The sequence below is a fragment of the Podarcis liolepis genome (genome assembly GCF_965112155.1).
Source record: "Podarcis liolepis genome assembly, chromosome: 8".
Taxonomy (NCBI): Eukaryota; Metazoa; Chordata; class Lepidosauria; order Squamata; family Lacertidae; genus Podarcis; species Podarcis liolepis.
In genome coordinates this window covers 43,318,153-43,333,789 of record NC_139560.1, presented here as the reverse complement: position 1 = coordinate 43,333,789, position 15,637 = coordinate 43,318,153, and the positions used below count along the sequence as shown (strand labels likewise).

Here is a 15,637-nt window from a genome sequence, read left to right as displayed (position 1 = left end):
TATGCTGTCTTGTCTCCCCTAAAATACTGTGATTTCACTCCACTGAGAGAAATAAAAATGAGATGAACTATGTGAGTGAAAGGCTTGAAATACAATGCAGGTCAGGCATCGTTTGTAATGGTGGGGCGGGGGGGGGGGAGGGAATATTGGTAGTATTAAAGCACAGTGCAGTTTTACTTCTTCTGACAAAAGTCATGAAAAGTGGCGACAACTGCTGCTGTTTCATTTATCAGAAGAAGCCAGAGTTTTGCTTAGCTTTTTTAAAGAAGGGTCAGTGTAAAATACCAGTTAAGCTTAAAGTATTGCAAGACAGAAATCATGAAAAGCGGTGACAACTGCTACTGCTTCATTTTTCAGAAGAAGACAGAGTTTTGTTTTGTTTTTTTAAAAAGAACAGCCCGTTTAAAATACTAGTTAAGTTTGAATTCTTGCAAAACAGGCCAATAATGCGAGTTTATTTTGTTTGCCTTTATTGCTTTGCCAGCTTAAATCAGTTTTCTGCTGCATCAGCCAAAAAGAGGTCAGACACTCAAACAGTGCCAATGCTCTGCGTCCTGCAGGTGGAAATACAGCTAGGTGGAAAGCAAAATCAAACAAAACTGTCACTCAGAAAATGCATAAATAAAGCTACACGTATCTTTAGATATACAGAACTGGCGGGGAAATAGGAAAGAGAATCAATATGCTTTGGGACATTGTTTCTTGCAGGGTTTTTGTTTGTTATTTTTACATGTCGGAACAATATCCACTGGGAACGGTTCAGAATTTAATGCTCAGCTTAAGAAAAACCACTGTCAATTACACAGGGTGGTGGTTCATCCTTACCAGTGGCTCCCATAGGTGTATTTCAGGACCACAAGTAGGGTGCTAATGACAACTGAGCTACAGCCTTGCAGAGATGTCATCTGCATGAACTGGACCTCCATGTAGGGGTTGTCTGCTTAGCTGCTGCAATGCCCCACAGTGGGGTAGCACTTTTTGAAGCAGTCAAAATTGCACAAATCACACCAACCATATATATTGCTCCCCCACTGAACTGCTGGCTGACAAAAATGTTGTGTCTGGTAGAACAGCCAAGTTACAAGCCCAGAGGTACTTTTACAGGCGTTGCTGCAGTGGAAGCTGGTTCATTAGGACAAATGGAGTCTTGTTCCACTATCCTCAGCCAGCCCCGACCTGCCTGCCTTACTGCAGATATTATTATCGTGCAGCTTGAAGTGACTGGATGCAGAAAAACTGACTCCTTTCTGAAATGAAACATTGTCCACTATATTGGCCATTAGACCCATAAGATTGTTCAAAACTTGACTTGTAGAACTTCCTTCAAAACAGAACAAAAACATTAAAGATAAATCCAAATAATTCCATACAAGATCTTGTGCTGTCCAGTGCAGGCTCAGCATCTATTTTAATTCCAAACAGATCTATAAGAAAATATATTTTTTCTGTCTCTTCTTACAGCCTGAAGCTATGTGCTCCAGGAGAGCTTCATTACATCCTTACTCCCACAGAGCCTGGGAACAAAGGACCCAAGCCACCACACTTCCAAGATGGCAAATTTGTACTTCAATAGCCGCCCAAGTGATCTAAGGTTAATCACTCACATGTTAGCTAGCAGAGAACAATAACAATTATTATCAACCCATCAAGGAGCTCAAAAACCACGTAGAATACAGTGGAATTTCCCCTTGTTAAACCTTTTCAGCGATATACACTGTCAGTCTCCATTTCAGTGTCAATTAAAAAATTATACTTAACATACCTTCCTACTTACAAGAAGTCCAGTCATGGCTCCCTCAAAGAATTCTGGCAACCACAGCCTGTTAAGGGTACTTAACAGCTCTTCACAGAGCTACAATTTCCAGGTTGGTTTAATGATCAATCCCTCAGTGCCAGGGAACGCTGGGAATTTAGGAAATACAGGGGTTCCTAGAAAAGTCCCAGCACCCTTAACAAAAAACCTTTCTCAGGATCCTTTGAGGAAAGCCACGACTATTTAAAGTGTTATAATACTACTTCAAATGTATAGTGCAGATGGGGCCATAGCATTGCATTATTGTACAGCACACGTGAATCTGTCAGGATGAAGCATGGTGTAAAAAAAAAAAGCAACAACACCAAATTAATTAATTAATATAAATGTCAAATCATGATGTGGTGAAGCTTTCAGCATGCATCATCGTATACTCTTGCATGCCGGTACAGCTAGTCTTTGGAACAGAGCAGGCTGTCAATCTTTTCCCACCGTTGCATGTCTGCCTAGGCAACCTTTTACTTGAAGGGAATTTATCAGAAAGAAATTGGCTAAGACACAGTTCTTCCTTCTCTTGTGTTTAATTAGCATAGAAGGTTTGTCTCTGATAAATGCTCAAGATCAGACAAATCTGATTAGAACAATGATTGATGAATATGAATGATGGGGAAGGCAGGCAGGGAGTATTTTCTAGTATTCATTTTAAAACAAACTTGTGCCCTAAAACGTATAATAATTTGCAAGCGAAAAGGACATCTTCATTTTCTAAATGGGGTCTTTTTAAATGATAGGCAATAATGGGAGGATAAGTCCATTATTCATTTATAAGGGAATTAGCATAACAAAGCTGCTTAATGCGAGAGTTCAGAAAGCTCTGATTAATAAATTAATCCTTACATTTTACAATAGATCTCATTTTTGAATAATTCTTATAAGAAAATCTTTTAATAACTTCAGTGTTTTTCCACTCAGAGTGTTAACCATTTGTTTGCTGCTGCATAAGCAGAAGTAAATGCCCAAGAGCAGACAGCACTCTTATGTTGCATTGTGCTTGTAGTGGAGAAACTTTTCTGTGAACAGTGCCCATCTCATTCCCTAGGAGGCAACTTGGAGTGTGATATGTGCATATGTGCAAGAGCCAAAAAGAGCAAGTCTCTATTTCAGCCTGATCCTTTACAGAGAAGCAGGAAACACTCAGTTTAGCAAGGCCTGCCTGCACCCATGATGGCAACCTTTGCACACCTCATGCTCTCTCCGGAAAGCAAAGGGAGAAGAAGCTTTGTTGCACACTCTTATGCATCAAGACTTTATGGTTTGCTCTTACTTGAGAGCAGCTGATACTAAAGTAAATGGCAAACAACTTAGGTCACACCTTCACCATATACTTAAAGGACTGTTGTAGCACTTAAAACAGTCTTGTGTTCCCCCTACCCAATGAATCCTGGAAACTGTAGCTTGTTAAGGGTGCAGGGAATGGTAGCTCTGGGACAAACTACCATTCCCAGGGTTCTTTTTGGAGGGATCCCATCACTGTTAAAGTGGTATATTTTCTGGCACCCACTAAAAATACTTTTGTATAGGCAAGCCTATCGAGACTTGCAGAAGCTGTCGTGTGTTTTAACCTGGTATTAGCTTGCTATTGGTTTTATTTATTTTTGAATATTTTACATATTTGCTTTTAGACTTTTTATTGTTTTAAATTTTTTTGGAAACCACATTGAAGTTTTATTGATTGCAATAATCAGTATATAGATGTGAAACAGAGGCACTGGCTAGCCCCTGCTTTTGAGGGGGCTGGAGCCACATGACGTGCTGGCACGGCATGTGTGACATTGCATACGATGTTACCACTCCTTTAAGAACTTTGGGAGGTCCAAAGTGCTTTGCCCCCCCCCCCCGATTGTGAAATCAATATGTAAATGAAAATGAAACGAGACATGGTCTTATTTGCAAAGCTAGCCACAATGCCAAGGATAGGATGTGGGAGTAGGGTTCTTCTGTGATTTTTCCCAGGAGAGTTGTGGAGATGAATGAGTAACGGTGTGTTCCTGGGCACATGGAAGAAAACTCCACTTGTCTCAGTAGAATGACTGCAAATATGTACCGGATCAAGCCTCAAGCTAGTGTTCTGGCTTATGCTCAAAGAGAGGCAGGATGAAACTTAAGCATTGGCTGCAGGCCTCTCATCATCAACACAGTAGCTATCAATGTATTTGAATATCATCATCTTTTGGAAGCTATTAATGGTGTGAGACCTTGGTATGTATAATGTATTTTGGTTTGAATGAGATTGCCTAATTTGGAGGTGTTGTCTTTAAACTGGAAAAAAAAATCCCTGCACCCAAATAATGAGGTGGCTTGAAATAACAGTATTATTAAAAACTATTATTAATTAAATTTCTATCCTGCCTTTTCTCCCAAAGGAGCCCAGGGCAGCAAACAAGAAAGTAATATAATAATTTCAAGGTTGCTAGCAACAGCCTTTCAGTCTGCAAATGCCTGGGTGTGCAGGAATGTTTTGAAATTAAAAGCTGAGACAGACACATCTCACCAGGGAGGGTATTCAACACATAATGGGGAGGGGGATGCATGGAGGCTGAATGCACATCCTGGTGTCAGAGGCTGTAGTATGCAGCAAGGTGCAACCCCAGTCCATCTGTGCCCCTGCCAGCACCAAGTGATAACCCTTCTGGCAAGGGCAGGACTATTCTTCCTAGCTCAAATGACATGCAAGAGCAGCAGCTGGGCAGTGAGTTAGCTGTCCTCCATGCACTGCCTACAGTTTGAAGGGGGCATCCATTTAAATGACTATGCTACCACTCAGTGGATTTGTAACTGGCTGACTGACCGAACCCAAAGGGTGCTCATCAATGGTTCCTCTTCATCCTGGAGAAGAGTGACTAGTGGGGTGCCACAGGGTTCTGTCTTGGGCCCGGTCTTATTCAACATCTTTATCAACGACTTGGATGATGGACTCAAGGGCATCCTGATCAAATTTGCAGATGACACCAAACTGGGAGGGGTGGCTAACACCCCAGAGGACAGGATCACACTTCAAAACGACCTTGACAGATTAGAGAACTGGGCCAAAACAAACAAGATGAATTTTAACAGGGAGAAATGTAAAGTATTGCACTTGGGCAAAAAAAATGAGAGGCACAAATACAAGATGGGTGACACCTGGCTTGAGAGCAGTACATGTGAAAAGGATCTAGGAGTCTTGGTTGACCACAAACTTGACATGAGCCAACAGTGTGACGCGGCAGCTAAAAAAGCCAATGCAATTCTGGGCCGCATCAATAGGAGTATAGCATCTAGATCAAGGGAAGTAATAGTGCCACTGTATTCTGCTCTGGTCAGACCTCACCTGGAGTACTGTGTCCAGTTCTGGGCACCACAATTCAAGAAGGACACTGACAAACTGGAACATGTCCAGAGGAGGGCAACCAAAATGGTCAAAGGCCTGGAAACGATGACTTATGAGGAACGGCTAAGGGAGCTGGGCATGTTTAGCCTGGAGAAGAGGAGGTTAAGGGGTGATATGATAGCCATGTTCAAATATATAAAAGGATGTCACATAGAGGAGGGAGAAAGGTTGTTTTCTGCTGCTCCAGAGAAGCGGACACGGAGCAATGGATCCAAACTACAAGAAAGAAGATTCCACCTAAACATTAGGAAGAACTTCCTGACAGTAAGAGCTGTTCGACAGTGGAATTTGCTGCCAAGGAGTGTGGTGGAGTCTCCTACTTTGGAGGTCTTTAAGCAGAGGCTTGACAACCATATGTCAGGAGTGCTCTGATGGTGTTTCCTGCTTGGCAGGGGGTTGGACTCGATGGCCCTTGTGGTCTCTTCCAACTCTATGATTCTATGATTCTATTCTATGATTCTATGAAATCATGCATGCCTAGCAAAGAGGACTCTGAATCACACTGATAGTATCCTTAATAATACAGCTGCTTGGGCAGCCAAGTCAGGGCTGGAATTATTTCTGAGGAAACATGTAGTATCCCAGAGATTCTACAGCTGATTGGTGGTTGAAACATCTGAGGACTGAGAGGGAGTCTTCTAATCAGGACTGGCCCACCAAATCCCAAACGCCAAACCAAACCAGGCCAATTTGGGTACACCCAGGATTTGGCCAGAGCAGAGTCACCATTGTGCCTTTCCTCTGTTCAAAATGTAAAGAAGCATGGGCGTTAAATCCTGCTATCCAATGAAGCTGGGGCATTCCTGAGGGGGCATGTTCAGTGTAAGAGAAGTCAAGCCAGTGCAAACAGGAATTGGGTAGGAATTGGGTAGGAAGAGCAATTCATTATGGATTTTTGAGGGGGTATATGCTGGGATCGTCTGCATGCACACTGTAGCCTGTCATGTTTGCGTCCCCAGTCTTAAATGCTAGCAAATTATATTTCCCATTAATCTTTGTGCTCAAGGCCTATGGCTGGTATGTTTTTCAGACCCAATGAAGACAAAAGAAATTGCTTGCCTCCTTGCCACCTACTTACCACTGCTGCTTGAAAGTAGTTTCTAGGGAAAAGAAAGGTAGCGGGGACATCTTGGAATGGCCTGAGCTTATTTAGGAGCAGAGACTAAATTCAAAGCAATCTTGGCTTAGGTTTTTAAAAGCATATTTTTCCTGAACAGGGCATATTCACTTCAAGACTACCCAGTTTGCGAACAGTACCTACTAAGGAATTAACAGGCATCATTTTGAAGCAGGGCTATGCAACACAATCAATATATTAATATATATGGAATGATGCTTATTCTGAGTACCCACATAGCTATACCCCACATGCCTCATGATCTGCTTTGCCAAGAGCCTCAAAGGGATGCTTAAGCAGCCATATTGATACCCAGCAGCTAGCACCACTCTTCAGTCTTGTTAATTTCACTTCTTTTTCCTCTCCTTGCTGGGAAGGTTGCTAATATTCTATTTTTCTCCAGATATAGTAACAGGGTCCCTTCTCCCTTGACACTATGATAAGAGAACAGACACCATGTTTGAAGCTGTGGAGAATTTTAATACAATCCAGCATAAGAAGCAAGATAGGAACACAATTACTGTCACACAGATATGCTCTCTGGGCTGTTCCTAGCACTGCATTTTAGTGACACACATTTTTGAGTTCCATGATCTTTAGATGATACATCAACAACACTTAGGCATGAATATGGATGTTGCTACTGCACATGTCAAGTCACATGTGCATCTGACTTGCATCTGGTTCTCTGTCACACCCCCCCCAGAAAACTTTTGTTGTTAAGGATTTATTCAATAATTTATAGGAAAAGTGCTATGTAAATATTAAGTATCATTGTCAATTACTATTCTTCCCACCTATCAATGACAAACTAAGTCTGTCAGAAACCCACATCCAACCAGAAACTTAAAGATAATAGTAGCCAACATAGTGCCCTCCAGAGACTGTTAGAATACAACTCCCATAAGCCACTGATGACATGGCTAAGGGATGCCAGGAGGTGTAGTTCAGTGGCCTCTGGTAGATACCACATTGGTTCTCCATGCTCTGTGGTGCCTCATTCCCAGTCTTCTGAGCTGGGAAGGCTCTGTGAAGAAGCTGACCAGCAATACAAGGCCAGAGAAAAAGGGGTCAAGCAACAAGAGAGCTGTTTGGGAGGCAGACAGCATTAGAAACTGGTCTATGGGTGGACAGGGCTTCTCTTGTGGCTATACATTGTAGGGAAAAAATCACTAGTGGTGGGCTGGCTATCTTTCAGGAAATGTTCTGACTGAGGAACTCCGAGAAGCCTCCAACAAAAGACAAGAGTTTCTTAGACCATAGTTTGTAAGTCATTGTTTTATGACATGCTTTAATTCACTCATGAGCAGAATGCAAGCATTTGGTCCTTGAGTCAAACTCCTCACTGTAGCTTTGGCTGGATGGGAGTTGTAGACCAAAACATTTGAGGGACACTAGGTTAGTGAAGACTGCTATAGACTTCAGCATACAAAATGTGTTTTGCTCACCTACTGTAAAAGCTCTTCCTAAGTTTTGCCTGCTAATGCCAACAAGCTACTTCTTAAACTTCTCAATTCATTCTTAGAATCTGCATTGCATTAATAAAGCTTCATTATATTTTCTCTGCGATTCCAGATGAAGCACGGTGTAAAATCATTTCCCCCATCATCTTCCAAAGAGTCAACAAGCAGCCTTCTTAATCCTCTTGCTTTAAAAGGCGTTAACTTTTTTTGTGTCTTCAACCTTTTAAACCTCAGTGAATCAATTTCTTTCATCCAGACCCATTTAAAAGGCTTTATTTGGAGGATGTTATTAAAACATCTGGCATAGGAGCTCTGAATCTATGGAGAGAACCCAGGACAGTCTTTCTGCCTCCTAAATTTGATGTAAGGATCAAATCATCACACTTTAAGCCATCTGTTCATATCTGAAGTTTAGCATTATCTTCACAAATGTTTTGTGTTAGTTGTTGAACACCAAATATGTTGACCCATATCCACAGAAACATCACTGTACTTACATTCCACTGAAATTAGTCAGACGGCATGGCTAACATGTCCCATTGATTTCAATGGGAAGTAGGTGCTGGCAAATTGTCCAAGCACATACATTTTGTGATCCCTTGAGAACCAAGACCAGGTGGTGGGTATAATCAGGCCATATCTTTATTGGCCAGCAGCCTATAAGTGGGGTTGGCATGGCAAAAGGGCAAGGATCATTTTTCTCATTTCATTCAGCCCCTGCTGACATAATTACATTTTGTCACCTTTGGGAACTGCCCAACCCCTTTCCTGGGAGTAGCTCAACTTTGAACCCTGGTGTGCTGCAAGCCAAGCACCCAGGGTTTAACTGAGCAACCACAATAAGAGACTTCAGCTGGACAGAGTCCCTAACCTGAATTTTGGGCATGCCATAGCCAATTCTCCTCCCAGGCCCCTTTTAGGGAGCCCTCCTTTGCTATGCTGATCCTGTCCTGTGCCATTTCCACTCACAGTTTAGAAAGCCTGTCAATGCCTGACATAAGTTCACAGACAGAAATGCAAAAAACTCACCAACCAAGGTACCAATTAAGGCTGATAAGAAGAAGAAAAAATACATTTTTGATCCTGTCACTCAGCAACCGATAGCTCAGTGAAGCTCTAACCCAAGGATGGACCAGTGGGGCAAAATGACCCCAAAGTGAGGGCTTTTAAGGCCTAGGCTCCTTTCACCCTCTTGGAAGGCTTGAACTCAAACTGTGCTGCAAAGGAAGACTGCAGCCAATCTCAATGGGGCTTCAGCTCAGCACTGATCAGCTATGGCCTTTTTTGAACATAGAAGACTTGGCCACGGTACTCCAAGACCTGCTAATTTCCAGAGTGGATTATTGCAACACACTGTACAGAGAGCTGCCTTTGAAGATGGCTCCGAAACTTCAGCTAGCCCAAAGTGCAGCAGTCAGCTTACTGGCTGGGTTTGTACTCTTCACCATATGCTGAAGACACATGGCTTTACCCTGCCTGCCCTTTGACATTGGAAACACATGTTTTAGGAAACACCTCATTCTCTTGATAGTAATCCACTTTTACTGTTTTACTGTTCTATTTTTAAATTGTTGTAACCTGCTCTGGGGCATCATTGTGAAGGGAGGGCAACGGCAACAGCAGCAGCAGCAGCAACAACAACAACATAGTAATAACAATAGAGAGAATACTGATAAATCAACAAAACATGCCTTGTACCCTTGTAGTGAAGGGCCATAGCTCAGTGGCAGAACATCTGCTTTGCATGCAGAAGGTCTCTTGTTCAGTCCCCAGCATCTCCACCTAGGGCTGGGAGAAACTTCTGCTTGAAATCCTGGATAGCTGCTGGCAGTTAACGTAGAATCTACACTGTAGATGATGCTGAGCTAGATAGAGGAGTGCCAGTGAAGGCATATGATACTTATTGCAGAGTTGCAGACATTTCATTTCATGTTGCAAGATAAGATTTACCGATGGAACTAAATATACACATAATATTTACCAGTAGTTCTCACTTCCACTGCAAAGGTTCATTTCCAGGAATGGAAATACATGAATAAGAATTATAAAACTGAATTCCACACACACCACACACACACACTTAAGCATAAGAAACAATTGTCACACTTTTTGGGCTCAGAAACAATGTTGCAGAGAAAGGAAATAATGATGAGTTCTATTCTGAATAAATTCTAATACAACCAATGGGACCAATGCAGTGTGCACATACACACAGCATACCTAGAGTCGGAGCCATGCAGTACTTTTCACAAATTATCCTTACTTCAGACAGAATCCAAGAGCAGCAGATTTTGAAAGCATCTGATAAATTGCCTTTCCTAATAAGTATCACTCTGAGAAATAGCAGGGAAGGCACTGGGGAACGACTCCTAATTCAGAGCTTACTGAAAATTAATAATCCACACTAGAACAAAAGAGGAGCTTCCTTACTTATCTGTATTATAGCTTTCCCCTGGACTGTTTTCATTTGGAAGCTCTTTGTAATTTGCATATTAGAATAAATGGGGTCCTGGGGTATGGTCTGAGGCCCCCACAGTGCTGAAGCTAAGCAGGTCTAGAGCATTAGGGTGGCTGTTTGGGAACTCTGCATACGCTGCCTTGAATTTCATTATAGAAGAAGTATAAATGTAAAAAAATTAACCCACTGTTATTTTCTTTTGTAGAGCATACTGTAAAGATGGTTGTAAAATTGAGTCAAAATCTTGCCAACAAACCACCTGTCCAACCAAACAGTAAATGGCATCACCAAAACTTAAGGAAGACAGGAGCTCATTTGCTCCCAATATCCTAATGGCACTGAAAAATGCTAAGGGGCTGAGGAACCATTTCTTTGTGGAAATCATTGTACACCTTGCCTCATCCTAATTATAAAATCATAGAATTGTAGAGTTGGAAGATACTCTGAGTGTCTAGTCCAATGCAGGAATCACAATACACTGTTTCCCATCCAATTAGAAACCATGCCAGACTCTGCTTACATTTGCAAAGGTGCTAGCAGTTTTATTGCTGCACCACTAGACTCATGGACCCCAGTAATTTCCTCCCCCATTAATACACTAACCCATTGATTCACTGTTCACTCCAAAAATGGCCTTCAACCATTAAACAAACTATGGCCTTTTAAATGCGAGGAGCCTGCTATTATGATTCCCCCCCCCCGGTGATTCTTTTATTGTCTTCTATTATTATGCTATGCAAATTATGTGTTTTGTGTGTGTTTTTTGGTCTTGCATACCACCCTGGGATCTTTGGGTAAAGGGCAGTATATAAATTACTACTACTACTACTACTACTAATACCAGCACACTGCATCCACAACCTTCATCAAAGTAGCCGCCGTCAGACAAAAGACAAGGACCATTCTTACCCCAAAAGGCCTGGATACAGAAGGGCAGACATAGCTTAGACAAACAGGACAGAGGCATATGCTTCTCAGCACTAGAGCGATGCCATTTTGCCTCAGACACTACCAGGTGGAAAGATGAAACCAATTAATGGGACTTTCCCCTTCACTGTAACCTGTACCCAGAATTCTGGGTTAAAAGCCCACTTACAATAGGCCAAGGAAATTGGGGGTTTCTTTACATTAAGACATACCTTTCATCACTCCTTCCTGCAGCAGCCATTCCTTCACCCTCAGAGATGTAATTGGGCTTGTCTGTTGAAGATGGAACTATGCTAGTGAAGAATCACAACCATAAGGGCCTAAAGTAGGGACATTGATTCACTGTTCGCTCCAAAAATGGGATACAAATTAAAAGCAATAAAATACGAGTTGCCGTACATGACGTTTCATCTCTGGCAAGCTAGTGAGAGTAATGCATTAGCTGCAGGCGGGTACATTAATCTCACAAGCTGGCCCCATATGAAATCTTTTAGATAGCAGTGGCCTCTTCTTTATTGCATTTTCATTAGGACCTTTCCTGTAAAACTCTTTGTAAAAACTAAAAGGGGAGGTGGTGGGAAAAATACATGAAAATGAAATGTTAGTCATTTCAAAAAAGTTTTATTGCAGGCAAAAGGTTGTTCCCATCCCAGATTTCAGTATGTTCTTATTCTTTTGTATCAATGACATTCCTTGAGTTTCCACTGTAAAAGGCCATTGTCTGACTGCAAAAGGAATACCACGAGTGAAAGACAGTTTGTATTATTTATATTTTATAAATTATTGTAGCTTGTTAACAGCCTTAGCTCAAAGAGGTTTACACATAAGAGCAAACCAAGAAAATTACCCTCAAATTAAAAAAAACAACAACTAAAACCTTAACTTTAAAAGGAACATTCATATATTTTAAAAGCTATGTGGAATAAATATGCTTTCATTGGTTGCCAACATGATATGGGATGGGCTAGTCTCACCTTCTTTTGGAAGGAATTCCACAGCCAGGATGCCGCTACAGAAAAGGCCCTTCTTGCTCACCAACTGAACCCCTTTTGGTGTCAGAGATATATCAAGAGAGGTAAATGCAAAGGCTGTTTGTTGATTCATTTATTACATTTATATACCACCCTTCATCCAAGGAGATTGGTATGGTATACATGGTTTTCCCCCTTCCCTTATCCTCACAATAGCAGTCTTATGAGGCAGATTTGACAAAGAGATTGTGATGGGCCCAAAGTCACCCAAGAATCTCCATTGTTGTGAATCCAAAACTCTCTCCAACTATGCAAACTAGGACAAGGGGACCAATCTGAAGCTAAGAGGGAGAGGGCTCTCCTCACTGCTTGACAGCCTGAGGTGATGCTTTCCAAACATAGGGAGATACCTGCTGAATTTCAGCTTGACATATAACTATTGAAGGTGCCAGGCCAGGAAAAACCCCAGCAACTATACTTTTCCAATATGAATTTCTGATACCTCCAGGACATAGTTACTTCATTTTATATCTCTGGTATCTTTAAAAAATTGTACACAGCATATGACTCCTCTAAGGATGTAAGAAGGCAGTGATTTCCATTGCAGTCTGTAGTTCATCAAATACGACATTATTTGTCTCCCTATTACCGTATTTAGCTTAAGCTACATACAGAACGTTTCCATTGCACCAGAGGCGGTTTCGTCATGCTGGCCACATGACCTGGAAAGCTGTCTGTGGACAAACACTGACTCCCTCGGCCTGAAAAGTGAGATGAGCACCGCACCCCATAGTTGCCTTTGCTTGGACTTAACCACCCACGGGTCCTTTACCTTTAACCTTACATCCATACATAAATTACATAACTATTTATGCAAGTTACATAATACTCATTTCAATATAAAGGAAATATCAAAGCAATGTAAAAAGGTCATTAATTACATATCATTTGTGGAGTTTTAAAAAAACCCACAACAATGTGAATGAGCACCAATCATATCTGCTTGACTTGTTTCTGTTCTTGATCCTGACCACAGACAAACATGCAAACCACAGCAATTTTTGCTACCCTTTTCATTTTCATCTGAATCCTCTGTCATCCTTAAGCCCCATTGGTCCCTTTCTCTGGCAGTAGTGTAATAAGAGCAATATTGCGGAAGGAAGCTCCTGGTACAACTGACCATTGACAAAGGGGTTAAAGAAAGTCACACATGGGTGGAAATAATCCATTAATACCACCTTCAGATGCCAGATTCATACAAGAGGCAATGTTTGTTCCTTAGTTGCATCCAATGATTGTGTCTTTTTTTTATAATGATGTTATGTAAATTGTAGGCTAGATTTCTTTTATGTTTAACTAGGCGATCAAAGTACAGATGCTTGATCAAACAGACCTACATTCACTGCAACTTCTTTGTCTAATCAGTGATAATATATTATGACTTCTTAAAATTCTGCACATGAACAGACAAATCAAAAGAGACGACAGACAGACAAAACAAAGAAAGAAATGGAGAGAGTGGGAAAGCTCACTTCCTGCCTTTCTCTTTTTAATTAATATTCAAAAGCAGAACCAAAATCATGAGCAGTGAGGCAGGACAATCCCAAATAAGAAGCCCTGGTGGATCAGCTGAAAGCCCTCTCTAGTGCAGCATCATGTTTGCAAAGTTGCGTGAGATACTGGGGTGTGTGTGTTAGGGACTCATTTCCTGCCTGCTCTGTGTCTGTTGCAGGCAGCACTCTTTCCATTCTGCTGAACTTCTCCTTCCACCAAAAACTCATTCTGCCAAATAACGTTCCCCTTTATTTGCCTTTTTAAACTGAAAAACTTCAAATGCTGTAACTTTTTCTCGTAGAGAAGTTGGTCCAACTCCATGCTCATGTTCCTTCCCCTTTTCTGCACTTGTTCCAGCAAGCTCTATTTCTACAAGGGGGAGGGGAATGCAAGAAGTGAATTTAAGAATTGGGGGGCGGGGGAGAGAAACAGAAAATGGCAGCTAGAGATTTGCCCATCTCTAGCTGCAGAGGCAAGATTTGGCCAGAGAAGCTCCCTATTTTTAAGCTCTGTCTTTTAGTCACTCTGCTAAAATAACTCTGTGCATATTTTGCAGCAATATCTCCAGATCTTCTTTTCTTAATTATATCAAATCAGATTGTGTGGCTCCAGATGGATGGGTGTTGCCTGGTGCAGCTACATAGTACAAGCGTGCACCTTCTTTTTCTTTTTATACAATATGTTTTCAAATTAGGGAAGGGGAAGTCTGTTGCACACACGCAATATTAAGCCATCATCTTCTCTCCAGCTGTAGCTGTCACTTTCTCACTGAAGTGCACTGGCGGAACACACGACACAAGTGTCTTGAGAAATCTCCTGCCACCTAAATGGCTAAATTTGACACACCGTATCAAAAACCTAAAAGGGGTGGAGGAGATCAGTGGCGATGGAGACCACATTCACTGTTTCAACAGCCTTTTCCCCTGAAGGTTAATCCTCCCTTTATTTTGCTAAAGATGCAATCCTATATCCACTTACCTGGATATCCATCGAACTCAGTGGCACCTACTTCTGAGTAGACAAAATTGCTCTGTTAATCCTCTTGTCCTTGTCTCTTTGGAGTGACTTTGGGGAGTTTGTAAATTGCCTGTCTAAATGCAGGGGTCCCTCCCCTGGCTCAACTGCCAACTGCTAATCAAGGTATTTTGGGACAACACACAACAGTGTTTTAAGCCTGTAAAAGAAATACTGTGTAGTCAACAACTTTTAAATTATAGTATGTGGTGGGTGGTTGATAAGAATGTGCAACTTTTTTTTTCTAAAATAGAAACACTTTCCCAGCTACCCTTATCTGTTCTCCTCCTCTATTTATCGTTCCAAATGTTTCTAGGGACTATTAACATTCTTTCCCTTCCCTGTGCTGGTGAAATTGTTTTCTTTTCAGAGCATCTTCTATATATTTCAAGTTGATTTCATCTTCACCTGTGAGCTACAGTACAACAAGTTTAAGGTATATTTTTCTTGTCAGGCGAACACTCTGTAAGAAAGAGAGAAACACCCAACAGAGTGTACGAGCGAGTGCACCATTAGAGTAGCAAAGACACATCTGCAATGTGTTCCTCCTTTCAGTAGGCCCAGTATTATTTTTTTTTATTATTATGGTGTCATCAGTCTATATGGTTCTTTTTATCAGAATTTCATAAAGGTAGGTCCCAGCCCCCAAAACCTTACAATTTCTATTTCAACAAGGGGACAGAGAAATGGTGAGGAAAGGAGAGTCAGCTGGAACCAGGGATGTAAAAGAGCAGGTGCAGTCTGGTGTGCTCAGGCTTTGCTTCAGCTGGAGATGAGGACGAAGAGGTTAAGCCAAAGGCTTTGCTGTAAAAGGCAGTTTTTGAGCTAGGATTTGAAGGTGAAGCAAGGTGGCTCCTCGAGCTATTCCAGGTATGCAGGGCAAGCGAGGGAGAACAGCTGGAGTTTCTTAGGAGAGCAAGGCAGCTGAGTCGCAGTTTACAAAATGCTAAACT

The 15,637-nt window shown here is 41.6% G+C and overlaps 1 protein-coding gene across 11 annotated transcripts in view; it reads right to left on the bottom strand.

The window, feature by feature from the left end:
- Positions 1-14,868, bottom strand: part of LOC310713519 (uncharacterized protein) — a 67,537-nt gene extending 52,669 nt beyond the window's left edge. For all 11 annotated transcript variants that reach the window (XR_014529286.1, XR_014529287.1, XM_083517819.1 and 8 more), the window contains exon 1: positions 14,649-14,868. The gene's annotated coding sequence lies outside the window, so the exon portion shown is untranslated. The remainder of the gene's footprint in view (positions 1-14,648) is intronic.
- Between the last annotated feature and the right edge of the window lie 769 nt (positions 14,869-15,637).